This window comes from Giraffa tippelskirchi, chromosome 3 (assembly GCF_054371585.1).
Source record: "Giraffa tippelskirchi isolate mGirTip1 chromosome 3, T2T-mGirTip1v1.2.pri, whole genome shotgun sequence".
Lineage (NCBI taxonomy): Eukaryota > Metazoa > Chordata > Mammalia > Artiodactyla > Giraffidae > Giraffa > Giraffa tippelskirchi.
Genome location: NC_137277.1, coordinates 100312335 through 100325939, shown reverse-complemented (window position 1 = coordinate 100325939; position 13605 = coordinate 100312335). Strand labels below are relative to the sequence as shown.

Genomic DNA, 13605 nt, shown 5'->3' with positions numbered 1-13605 from the left:
CCCGGAGCTGACAAGACCGTCACCCAAAATGAATCTGAGCGGCCAGAGAGAAACAGGACATGTGCTTTCAGGGACAAACAAAACATATGTCAAGACTGGCTGTCCGGCTACAGTCTTTGATGTAATGGCACACAGGGAAAGCTAACTGTGCTAATGTCACACCACAGAGCTACCTAGTGTGGGATCCATTAAGACCTACTGTCATTTGATAACCTGCAGTGAGTATTTCTGGGCATCAGCAAAATCTTTGGCCCTGTGCTTCAAAGGGACGTCAGACTTACCCAGAAAACGCACCCAGAACTTAGAAGGTGGTAACCACTAAGCAACAATCCATGAGATGGAAAAACAATACTCTTCCACGGCGACAAAGTCCCCAGCAGGTAATTTATGGAATCATTTTGTAGGAACCGTCTGCCTCCCTAGTTTCTGTCCACACCACCTTGCACCTTCCAGCCACCACCTCTGACTTTGGGCTGAGGCTATAGCTCCTTCTAGTTTGAGAGGATGGCATGGTAGGGGAAGTAGACCAATCAGCACACTGCATTCTACAGCGGTGTGGGATGTGGCTTACGCTGGTCCAATCAGAGTGACCCTTGGGATTTTACAGGAACTGCTAGAAAACAAAGTTTGATTTTTCAGTTATACTTGAACCTCAGAGAATATGCCATAGTCGTTTTGCTAACAGGAAGGGAGCACTTGCCTGAGAATGGAGCTGACAAAGGAAGAAGAATTAGCGGGGAGACAAAAGGGTCCAGGGGTCACTGCTAGAGTCCTGGGTCAACCCAGATCTAAAACCTGCCCTACTCTACACTCCTCAGTATGACCAACATTAGATTCTCATTTTACTAAGGCTAATCCACGTTGTGTTTTCTGCCACTTGCAAATGCAAACTAACAAATGAACCATCATTCCACCCTAAGAACACCCAGGTTGTTGTTGCTGTTGCTCAGTTGTTTCCAACTCTTTGTGACCCCATGGACTGTAACCCACCAGGCTCCTCTGTCCATGGGATTTCCCAGGCAAGAATACTGGAGTGGATTGCCATTTCCTCCTCCAGGGGATCTTTCCGACTCAGGGATTGAACCCATGTCTCCTGTGTCTCCTGCATTAGCAGGCGGATTCTTTTACTGCTGAGCCACCAGGGAAGCTCTGGAATTCTCCAGGCAAGAATCCTGGAGTGGGTAAACCATTCTTTTCTCTAGGGGATCCTCCTGACCCAGAGATCAAACCCAGGTCTCCTTCATTGCAGGCACATTCTTTACCATCTTGAGCCACCAGAGAGGGTCCCAAGAACACCCACTGGTGAACACAAAAGCTCATGCTATAACCTCACCATGTAAACAAGAAAAACATTTTGCATTTGGGATACTTCCTATGAGAACTTTGACTTTTCCCTTCCAGTACTTACACCCCAAAGCGAGTGAACACATGCAAAGCATCACTGGATTTTGGCCTCCTCTGCAAGGCAAGTCTAAATAACTGACCTGAATTCAAAGAGATGAGGAAGCTAAAATCATGATCCACATGTTCTTTTGGCGTCATAAATCTCTACAAGATGTGGTCTATGCAGCACAGAGAAAGGGGACCCCAGTTAGTGAGTGGTTGCATCAATGAAGCCAACTCAAAGAAAGGCTGGGAAACCATCGAAGCCCTGACCGGAAGGGAGAGGGGGACCCCTGCTCTGCCACTTGGGGTTCGGGTCGGCCACAGCAGCACCTGCAGGCTGAGAGCTACCAAGGCCATCATGAGCACCACATTGTGCAGCCATCTGTTTTATCATTAACCACTGTCTGGCCAACAAGGGCAGGGTTCAGTTCAAGAACACCAGGAACTCTAAGGCGGGAGGCATATCCAGAACCATGATGGGCCCACAGCCACTTGCTATGACTATAAATACCCTCCTGGCTGCCCGCCTGACAGCAACCACACTTCCTGCTCCCTTGTTGGTAACAGAACTGCAGGCTTTTTTCCCCCAAGAAGTTCAGTACCACCTAACAGGTATGGCCTGACAGCAACCACACTTCCTGCTGCAGGCTTTTTGGTAACAGAACTGCAGGCTTTTTCCCCCTAAGAAGTTCAGCACCACCTACCAGGTATGGCAAAATGATGAAATGTGCATGTGAACTTACACACACCCTGGCGAACTCTGTTTCTCACCCTACTCTTGTCCATACTTGGTTTGGATCCCCAAAGATCAAAAAAGACGGGACTTCAAAGTTGAAAATCATAAAAGATCTCAGTTTGGTGCTTAGAAAAACTGTAGAACGCACAGGCTCAAAATTGTGATACAGGGAGGGAGGGAAGAAGGGAGTTAGAAGACCAGCTCACTCTCAACCCCTTCTCATCGTGACAGTCACAAAGGAACCCCAAACCCTTATGACTCATTCTTTTACCTGAGGGGGCAGGATGCGGGTGAGGGCTGAACTTGAATCCTCACCTGGAGTGGGGGCCAGGGGAGGGCAGCAGAAAGAAGCAAAAGAAGGCCATTCAGAAAGAGAAATCATATAAATAAATAAATGGCCACATTTATCCATCAGCTTCTCAGGGACAATAAAAGGGACCAAAATTCTCAGGACTGACTTAGGCTTAATGGTTAGAAGACTGATCTAGTCCCTCGAACCTGGAGATCACCCCGGTACTTTAGGAGGAATCATTCTAGGGAACTATCCTTTGTCACATCTGTTGAAAAACAGAAACTGTAATAACCCAGATGCTGAAGACGACCCCGGCTGAAGTCTCTGGCGCAATTTCCTCCCAGTTCCTGGCATGTCTGGCACACAGTTGATGTCCCAACACGTAACGGCCCCCAGAATGGAGGGAGCACTCCTCCAAACAACTGCCTGACCCCTAGGAAAGGCTGATTCAGAAATGAATGGCATGGAGTCCAGGGGGCATTCTGAACCCCACCAGTTCACCTTCTCTCCTCCCTGTAGCCATTTGTGGCCTTGACTAACACGTACTGAGCCGGGGGGGGGGTCTTAGGCAGTAGAGGTATGATAGCAAATATAACCAAGTTCTTACCCTCATGCAGTTTACATTCAGACAGGAAACTCCACGTGCAAGTTCTTTCATTCATCTAACCATGAAAGAACTGCTATAAGGCCCTAAATCCGAGAAGACTCCCTCAACTGTGTGAAAATTATATGAACACATGCTCCTACATAAGGAATACTTTAACTCATGAGCCAATTAACTCCGGCCAAAGTCTTCAACATCCAGAACCTAGAGACTATTCTACAGAATGAAGTAAGTCAGAAAGAGAAAAATACTATATACTAACACATATATATATATCGAATCTAGAAAGAAGGGGCTGATGAACCCATCTGTAGGGCAGCAGTGGAAACACAGACATAGAGAACAGACTTATGGACAAGGGTGGGGAAGAGGAGGGGGTGAGGGAGATGAATGGAGAGAGTAGCATGGAAGCATATACACTAACGTATGTACAATAGATAGCCAGTGGGAATTTGCTGTATGATGCAGGGGGCTCAAATCAAAATCTGGTGCTCTGTGACAACCTAGAGGGGTGGGACTGTGTGGGAGGTGGTAGGGAGGTTGAAGAGGGAGGGGATACTTATATACCTATGGCTGATTCATACTGATATACGGCAGAAACCAACACAATATTGTAAAGCAAATATCCTCCTTAAAAATGAATAAATTTAAATTAAAAAAAAAAGAAAAAAGTCTTCAACATCCAGTAACAAAACCAACATTCAAAGTCAGATACGGCCCAATTTACTCAATTTCTAGCACTCCGTGCACTATCCTCCCTCCAGCCCTGAAATTATCTGATATACTGAAGGACTTGTTGATGTTCAGTTGCTGACTCATGTCTGACTCTTTGCGACCCCATGGACTGCAGCATGCTAGGCTTCTCTGTCCTTCACTATCTCCCTGAGTTTCCTCAAACTCATGTCCATTGAGTCAGTGCTTAGAGAAAGGAATTTTAATCCAAAATATAGCCTCTGGGCAGGAAACCATTCTAAGGCTCACCTACTATGATTTCTTTTCTTCAGCCTGGAAACCAGCAAGGCAGCAGATGAATTCAAGGTTTCCTAGTACAAAGAACAATGTATTTAATCACATCTCTGTGATAAAAACCAAGCGTTACAGATTAAACCTCTCAGACCTTAACAATCACAAAATTATGGCTAAAAACACAAATTTAATACTAATTAAGCCATACTCTAACCTCTATCCTCCCAGTTTGGAGGTAGGAACTTTGAACTAATGAGAAGTGTAGCTTTACAGAGCGAGCATAATAAAAAGCATCAGCTCAGGAATATAGTCATTAAGTGCGTTTTTATTCCCATCATTTTTCAAATAAATACCATACAAGTAGCAAGGACTGATGTACTCAACACCACACTATCCACACACATTGGACTGTTTACTAAACCCTGTTAGAATCTGACTGTGGGGAACATGGAAACATTCCTCAACATCACTAGTGTCCCAGTTTTCCTTGCAAAGTAAATAATAACAGTAGCCACAATTTTTTGAACACAGATCAGGCACCAGATACTGCTATGCTAGAGATCTGCATGCATATTACCATATTTAATCCTCCCAGCATGCATAACAACACAACAGAAATTATGTCCATTTTGCAGATTATAAAACCGAAGCTCAGAGAGGTTAATTAACTTCTCCAATGTTACAAAGCTGGAAACGTGGCAGGATGAAATTGAAACCCATACTTGCCTGACACCATCAGCCATCCTTACTCATTATGTTAAAGTCTCTGCATTCGTTTCCAGCCAGGATATCGTGAGAGAGGATTAACATGCACCTTCCTGCTATAGAAAGCTGTCACTGTAAGTAATGGTCACATTTCACACACTCAAGCAGTTGTATTAGGATTCACGGTATAATAAAACTACAAATGAAGGTATCACCAGCTTAAAAATAACCAAAAGGCTAAAAACCATCCCTTCAAATGTTTAAAAGAAAAAACATCAGAGTGCTACTTAGACTTTAATAGGGTTAGACTGCCAGCATCCATTCAAAGTAAGACTGAGACTAAAGAAAAAAAGAAGATATTATCAGGTAACCTTGAAATTAAGCCAAATGAAGAAAATAGCTGGGAAAATAGCCTAAGACCTGTGTTCCCCACTAAGCTGGAAAGCAGCTGTGCTTATAGGGCAAGGCCAAGGAGAAATACGTCTGCTGGGCAGATGATCCTATGAAGTCACCTCCTCAGGGAAAGAAAGTTTGGGGACTGCCCTTGTCATGGTCCTCCACTGTGCTGAGGGAGATCAAATCCAGATGCCCACAAGAATTGTCTTCTAAGTTTATAAAATCCACTGGAAAGGACTCCAGGGGAGATCCACACTTCCAGGAGACCAGGCAGACCCAACCAACAGAGACAGATCTGCCAGTCAACCTCAAAGCTTCCCCTGGCCGACCTCCAAACCCACTGTCCCCAGTAGGTTTACCCTTGCATTTCTCTGTTCTGTTTCAGCTCCGCAATTTCACTATCAGCTCTGCTCTCTCCTAGCTACTCACTTAAGGTTCCTGAGAAATAAACCCCCCTAATCCCCCCCAAAAAGAGTGCCAGAAATAAAGAAAAAACTTGCAGGAAGAAAGATCACTTTCAAAACACCATCCTGATAATCATTATGGTAGGATTTTTACATGCCACTTTTTTTTTCATTAAAAAAAAATCTTTTATCAGTTTCTTAAGCACTCTGCCAGGAGTTAAGGGTTGCAGAGCAAAAGAGCCTTCCTGTCCTCAAGTGCTTATAATTTGGCCATGCAAAATAACAGGAGAGGAAGAAGGAGTTCCAAAGCATGCAGTTATGCCAATGATGTCAAGAGGTTAAAGAAGCAAACCATGATTGTTGGCTGAGGTGTTGTAGTGGGTTAAAAGGGGCTCCCCTTCCCCACACCCAAAACATACATCCCAGAACCCGTGAATGTGACTTTATCTGAAAAAAAAGGGTCTTTGCAGGCATAATCAAACGAAAGATCTCAAGATGAGACTGTCCTAGATTATCCGGGTGGCCTCTAAATACAATGAAAAGTGTCCTTATAAGAGACACACAAAGGAATCAGAGAGAACAGGAAAAGATCATGTGAAGACGGAGGCAGAGGTTGGAGTAATGCAGGTGAAACTCGAGGAATACCCTCACCCAGAAGAAGGTGGAAGAGGTTAGGAAGTCCGAGTCCCCCCCATAGCCTGGCCAGGCTCAACATTTTGATTTCGGACTCTCATCCTCACAACCATGAAAGAATACATTTCTGTTGGTTTAAGCCACCAAGTCTGTGGTAATTTGTTATGGAAGCCCTACAAACCTAATATGGATGGTGAGGAGAATGCTACTCAGGGGGCCTTACAGGGCGAGGGGCAAGGAACTACAGGCAGGTAGGCAGGGGGAGGAAACCACACAAGGAAAGAGTCAAGCTGGAATGAACAATGAGGAAATGCACACTGCCACATTAGAGATGAGAGAGAGAGAGGGAGGGAGGGGTGGGGTGGGGTGGGAGAGAGAGGCAGAGAGAGGAGCCTGAAGTGTATTTGGGTGAACAAGCAACGTGAATGTCTATCTAGGTCATATTAATTTTATTAGCTAAGAGGGGAGTCACCAAAGACGTCTGAGCAAGGGAATAAATTGTACAATGTGGTGTTTTAGGAAAATTAATCTAAGAGTAAAAAGGAGACTGAACTAGAAACAAATATCCAGCAGACTTTGCTTTTGTGAAGAAAGATTCCTGAAGAACAGAAACCAAGTATCCACATTCTAATCCCCAGAATCTACGAATGTTACCTTATATGACAAAAGAACTTTCATAGATGTGATTAAATTAATGATCTTGAGATGAGGAGAGCACCCATATTATCCAGGCGGGCTCTAAATGTTATCACAAAGGTCTTTTAAGGAGAAGGTAAAGGGAGGTTTAACAGCAGAGAGAAGATGTGACAAAGGAAACAGTGAAGGGATGTGCTTGGAATTTGTGGAAGCAGGAGCTGCAAGCCAAAGGAAATGGACTGTCCTCTCAGAGCCTCCACAACTGTAAGAGGACAAATTTATGTTTTTCAAGATATTAAAAGTGTGTCATGACTTGTCATAGAATGTTTCCTCCTCTGAAATTCAGATAAACCTTTCTTCCCCTGAACTCTTCCCCAAATTATTCGTTCTTGCTTCTCCCCTTGGCTCACTCAAGCTGGTCCCCTTTTCTTCTTCCAAAGTTCATGTTCAGCATCCTCTGTTTTAACACTTCCTGGAGTTGCTTTAGACTTTCGTGTACTTCAAAACTCAACATTATCACCAGTATATGCCCTACAATGGAGCTGGAGAGAATCTAGTAATTTACTCACCCACCTATCTTGTTCAAGAAAGAATTTAGGAATAAGCTGTTTCCTTCTGGGATGATGAAAATGTTTTCTATTTTTATCAGTGTGATACTGATATGGATGAAAACATGCATTGAGTTGTATGTTTAGGGTTAGTGTATTTTACTGTACGTGTGCTATACCTCAATAAAAATGTAAAAGAGAAAAGAAAAAGAAAAAGCTGATTCTACCTCTTCTCTTGAGAACAGGAAAGTAACCATAAAGCCTTCAAATAAGAGGGAAAGCAACATTTGTCACACAGAGCCACTGAAGTTTCTCTTTAAAATAGGCTGGGTGGGTGAAGAAAAGGTTGAGCATAAAAGAATGTGTATATATGGTCTCCAGAAGGGATCTTCAGATCAGCTCTTAGAAAGGACATCAAAAGGAATAACTAAAAATATAGAAACAAGAGAAATGCGCTAGAAATACCAAACATTTAGGAAGAATTTACATAGGAGTATCTTCCAAAGATTTCTGACCCTCCAACTATAATAAAAGATATGCTACGTTTCAACTCATTGCATGCAAGTATGCATAAAACTGAAAAAGAATTTCATGAAGTACTTCTTATCTTTGCAACATACGAGTTTTTATTTATAACTTTTATTTGGAATGTTGAGTCTGACTCATTAAATTGATCCAGTAATAGATGGCAACCCAGTTTGTAAAAGCAATAAGGCCCAGGTAGCAGGGGTTGAGCTGGACAGAAAGAAAATGATAATATCAAAAGGCAACTAATTTATGGTTACAGGGAAGAAAAGTTTACTTTACAAAAGAGAGCCAATTAAAAACACACACACATACACACACATACACAAAGAAAAGGCTTTGAAACAATTTGTATTAAAAGGAAAAAATCTGGGAGTTGCCATGGGCCTTGGCTCAAGCCCTGGTAGGGCAACTGAGATCTTACAAGCTGCAGGAGCAGCCAAAACTAAATATATAAATAGGGTTGATTCAGGTAAAGAGATAGGAGGTCTGTTTTTAAAAAAAGAAAGAATCTGTATTAAACAGAGTGTTTTCTTAATATTCTCATCAAAATTTTCTTCTTAATCACTGCCAAGTCCCAGCCCATCAGGGTCCCAATTTTGAGACTCAATTCAATACTGAATCTTCAATTTAAGGAACCTATATGTTCTGAGATATAAAAAGGTAAACAAGATATAATCCTCACCTTCAAAGAGTTTATAATCTACCGATAAAGAAATTAAGTGAAAAATACAATTACAAACAGTAATGTTGTGGGAACATGAAGGAGAAACTGCTTTTAGCCAGATGAGATATGACAAAGACCATATGGAGAAAGAAATGGTATTTGAACTGGGGATGGGTTCAAATTGTTTATGTACAGAGGCACTTAGACACAAAAGTATACACAGGAAGCTGGCAAATAAATAGTTGGCCGTGGCAGATTCAAAACATGGGTCCCAAATTCTTTGCCTCTCTTGCCATTAAGAGATGGAATCTACGCTAATCCTAAGAGAAATGCAAATCATAACTGCCTTGAGGTAACACCTCACATTGGTCAGAATGGCCATTACCAAAAAGTCTATAAATAATAAATGCTAGAGGGGATGTAGAGAAAAGAAAGCCCTCCTACATGGTTAGTGGAAGTGTAAATTGGTAGAGCCACTATGGAGGACAGTATGGAGGTTCCTTAAAAAGTTAAAAGTAGTTACCAAATGATCCAGCAACCTACTCTTGGGCATATATTCAGAAAAGAAGAAAACTCTAATTTGAAAAGATACACGCACCCTGATGTTCAAAGCAGCATTATTTACAATAGCCAAGACTAGAAGCAACCTATGTGTCCACTGACAGATGAATGGATAAAGATGTAGCATATAAACATACACACTTGTGCACATGTGAACACACACGTACACTCACACACACAATTGACTATTACTCAGCCCTAAAAAAAAATGAAATAATGCCATTTGCAGCATCAAGCATGGACCTAGAATTATCATACTAAGTGAAGTAAGTCAGTAAAAGACAAACATCATATATACCATATTCCTTTAGATATCACTTATGTGTGATATCTAAAAAATGATGCAAACCAACTTATTTATAAAACAGAAACAGACTCACAGTCATAGAAAACAAACTTACAGTTACCAAATGGGAAAGTGGGGGTAGGATAAATTAGAAGTTTGGGATTAACAGATACACACTACTATATATAAAATAAACAAACAACAAAGACCTACTGTATAGTGTGTGCGTGCTCAGTCACGTTCAACTCTTTGCAACCCTGTGGACTGTAGCCCACCAAGCTCCTCTGACCACAGGATTTTCCAGGCAAGAATACTGGAGTGGGATGCCATTTTCTTCTCCAGGGGATCTTCCCAACCCAGGTACTGAACCCAAGTCTCCTGCATCTCCTGCTTGGCAGGCAGATTTCTTTACCACTGAGCTACCTGGGAAGTCCACTGTATAATACAGGGAACTATATTCAATACCTTGCAATTACCTATAATGGAAAAGAATCTGAATAGGAATATATATATATATATATATAAACTGAATCACTTTGCTATATACCTGAAACTGACACAGCATTGTAAATCAACTATACTTCAACTAAAAAAAAAAAAGAGAGAGAGAGATGTGATCTGTCTCCCCTTTCCCCTGCCCTTGAATCTGGGTTCTGTGATGGCTTGACCAACAGACTACACTAAAAGTTTCCAGGACCAAGTTTTAAGAAACCGGCAGCTTCCATTTTCTGTCTCCTGCAACACTTGCTCTTGGAACCCAGCCGCCATGCTCTAAGGAAGCTCAAAATAGCCCATATAGAGAGACCACATGTAGGTGTTCCAGCCAACAGCCAGCATTACAAGCCAGACGTGTGATGGAATGAGCCTCCAGACGATTCCAGCCCCCAACCTTCAAGCATTCCCAGCTGAGTTCCCAGACACTGTGAAACAGAGACAAGGTATCCTTGCTGTGCACCTTCCAAATCCCTACTTTGCTAAACTGTGAGTAGAGTAAAATGGCTTTTGTTTTATGCCTCTACCTTTGAGATGGTTTACCACGCAGCAACAGATTGATTGAACAGTATAGTCAAGAGAATAAGAGGATGTGGTTGAAGATAACCATGGAAAAGAATCTTAAGGAAGATGCCACACATCTTAAAGTCAATCTAAACAGTTTAGAATTTCTTCTATATACCATGGGAAGCAGCTGACAGGCGGAAGGTCAAGGGAATTATATGACTGGATTAGGAAGCTATGTTAGCAGCAGCGCACAGACAGGAGCTCTATCACGTTCAGAGAAACACTTGACATACATACAATAATCTTAAGTGTAGATCTCATAATTATCCCATTTTACAAATGAAATTCTTGAGAGATGAAGATCACCTAGAATAATCTGACATCTAATTCAGTAGCAAAATCCATTGGCTCTATCTTCAAAATATATCCTGATTGCAACCAACTCCTCATAACTCCAACCCTAGTTCAAGCCTTCACTATTTCTCACCTAGACCAGTGATCATCCAACTAAATTTATCATCCATAATCAATGAATAATTCTACAAAACACCCTGTCCAGTGAGTTGGGTCCACAGATCACATGTTAAATTACAGCAATGTCAAAGTGCCCTAACAGTTTCCAAACACATAAGCTCAATTTCTATACTTATCATATAATAAATACAAATACTTCTTGGGATAAGCACTATGGCCTATTGTTTCCAAATCCCCTACAAACATCAATCATTGGGATGTAGGAATGAAAAAAAGAATTCCTGAGAATTCTTGAAATCACAAATCATTTAAAAAAATATTCTGCCAACATTCTGGGGCTTCCCTGGCAGTCCAGTGGTTAAGACTTCACCTCCCAGTTTGAAGGGTGCAGGTTTAATTCCTCGTCAGGTATTTAAGATCCCACATGCCTCAGGGTCAAAAAATCAAAACACAAAACAGAAATAATACCACAACAAATTCAAGAAAAACTTTAAAAATGGTCGACATAAAAAAAAAAAACCACTTTAAAAATTTTATTACCAACATTCTTCACTATTTACTATTGACATCTTTTAAAACTCGTTTAATAATTAAGAATGTTTAATAGTTATTTACAACAACTGAAGCATACAGAAAACATTCCGACACTGACTAATGGCAGGAAACATTACTGTACAGTATCTGAATAACCTAGCAAGGTTAGCAGTACCATGCAGAACACATGTCAAAACAGCCAATTTAGGGACTTATTTTGCTTCCAAAATTTATTATCTCTTGGCACACTACACATAGGGTTTTATTTTTAAAATACTCTACACATAAGTTTATTAATGTTTATTTGCAAAATGACTCATTGTACCAGTTGGGCCATGAACATACCATACACATATAACCTGGCAACAGCAACATACACGTCCATCTGGTTATATGGTGATACTTCTTTCGAGCGTGCCCTTCTCGATCCCCGGAACAGTCAACCTTAACCTTCTACTCCATGTGTCAGCATTTCCTGCTCGGGCTTTCCACTTGAAGTCAGTAGTTTCCTTAGAGTCAATAAAATCTCTGCTTTGACTGTGGCTAGTGACCGCCTTCTGGACAATGCAAGTATCCATCACCTTAAAGGATGGAAACTGAAAAAAGAGAAACAAGCTATCTCAGAAAATTCCAAAACTAGGCGGTGGGGGGTGGGGGATGGGGTGGAGGAAGTCAGCAAAAACCAAGTCAGAAAGGATTAAGTGATCAGTAGATGCTATGGAAAAATTAAAATGAGGGGAAAATGTCAATGTCAACATACACAGACCAAAGTCCCAGGCAAATTTGTCAATGGATTTCAAACACTTAGCAAGAGATAATCCCTGGGGATCTCAATTCTAAGAGCAAGTTATGCAAGATGAACCTAACTTTGTTTTCCAATATGACTCCAAAATTAGAAGCACAAGGAAACATATTTTAGAAGAGCATCTGACAAAGTCTCCTATGAAATATCTGTGGTCAAGATGAACAAAAAGAGGGCTTCCCTGGTAGTCTAGTGGTTAAAAATCTGTCTGCCAATTCAGGGGACATGAGCTTCATCTCTGGTGCAGGAAGATACCACACACCAACGAGCAACTAAGCCCGTGCTCCAAAACTATTAAGCCTGTGCTGTAGAGCCTGAAAGCCACAACTACAGAGCCCATGTGCCACAATTACTGAAGCCCACACGCCCTAGAGCCTGTGCTGCACAACACGAGAAGCCACCACAGTGAGAAGCCCGCATACTACAAGTAAGAGCAGTCCCTGCTCGCTGACACTAGAGAAAGCCCACACACAGCAATCAAGACTCAGCACAGCCAAAAATGAATCTTTAAAACAAACAAAAAAAGACAATGGACAAAAAGATAAGCAGATATATCTGTGAGTTACTGCATTCAAAGAGTGCAGTAGAAGTCATCTCTTCCCAAAGTGATAGAAATGGAATCCCACAGATTCAACAGGTTAGTGCTATGCAATGAGACCTGACAAACTGGAAATTAATCAAGGTAAATTTAAGGTCCTATATGTAGCAAAGGAAATAAAAGACAAAGACACAGGTAGACAAGAAGTGTGAGGAAAACAGGCCATGGCAGCAGAAATTGAGATTTCCATGGGTAATTAACTCAGTAAGTACGACAATGTGGCTCTCTGAAATACAGCAGTTTCCATATGTACAGGCATGGCAGTCAAAAAAAACGAAAGGAGAGAAAAATCCACACAAGAATATTGCAATCAGTTCTAAATACCAATTTTCAAAGACTTTCAATCAACCAGAAGCATGAGCAACAAGGCAGTGGGATGGCAGTGACCACTGAAAAGCCCTGGAGAGATTCTGCTCAGATAAAAGAATATCAGGATGAATGAAATAGGTCTGATCATGTAAATATGATATTGTACTCTATTCCTTATAGCTGAAAAAAGAACAGCTCTGACCAAGGATAAACAGACGCTGCACATACTGTAGACCAAAAAACCCAACCTTCTGACAGTCAGGGCTGTCCAAAGGTAGAGGGAGCTCATGGTAGAAACTGCGTCCCACAACTCTGCAGAACTTTAGCGAAGCCTGGGGGTTCACTCAGAGGGTACAATTCAGAGCATCGCTGACTCTGGATGGTCGGACTAAAGAACTCCTCATAAGCTTGTGACTCTACCACTAAGAAGAGGCCACTGAGGAAGTGATGAATACACATCACTTCAGAAACATGTAACCAATGGCAGCAACTTCCGAAGAATAGAGGGAAAGACAGCATTATGTTTCAGAGAAGATGACCAAAG

At 41.7% G+C, this 13605-nt stretch overlaps 1 protein-coding gene across 4 annotated transcripts in view; it reads right to left on the bottom strand.

Moving 5' to 3' along the window:
* Positions 1-13605, bottom strand: part of ACVR1 (activin A receptor type 1) — a 132407-nt gene that overhangs the window by 96575 nt on the left and 22227 nt on the right. Inside the window, exons 1-2 of one of the 4 annotated variants that reach the window (XM_081582938.1) lie at positions 11698-11948; positions 4000-4061 (exon numbers count right to left, since the gene is read on the bottom strand). The exons of 2 other annotated variants lie outside the window; for them this stretch is intronic. The gene's annotated coding sequence lies outside the window, so the exon portion shown is untranslated. Of the gene's footprint in view, positions 1-3999; positions 4062-11697; positions 11949-13605 lie in introns of those variants that run through there. One more of the 4 variants, XM_081582937.1, reaches the window with a different exon arrangement.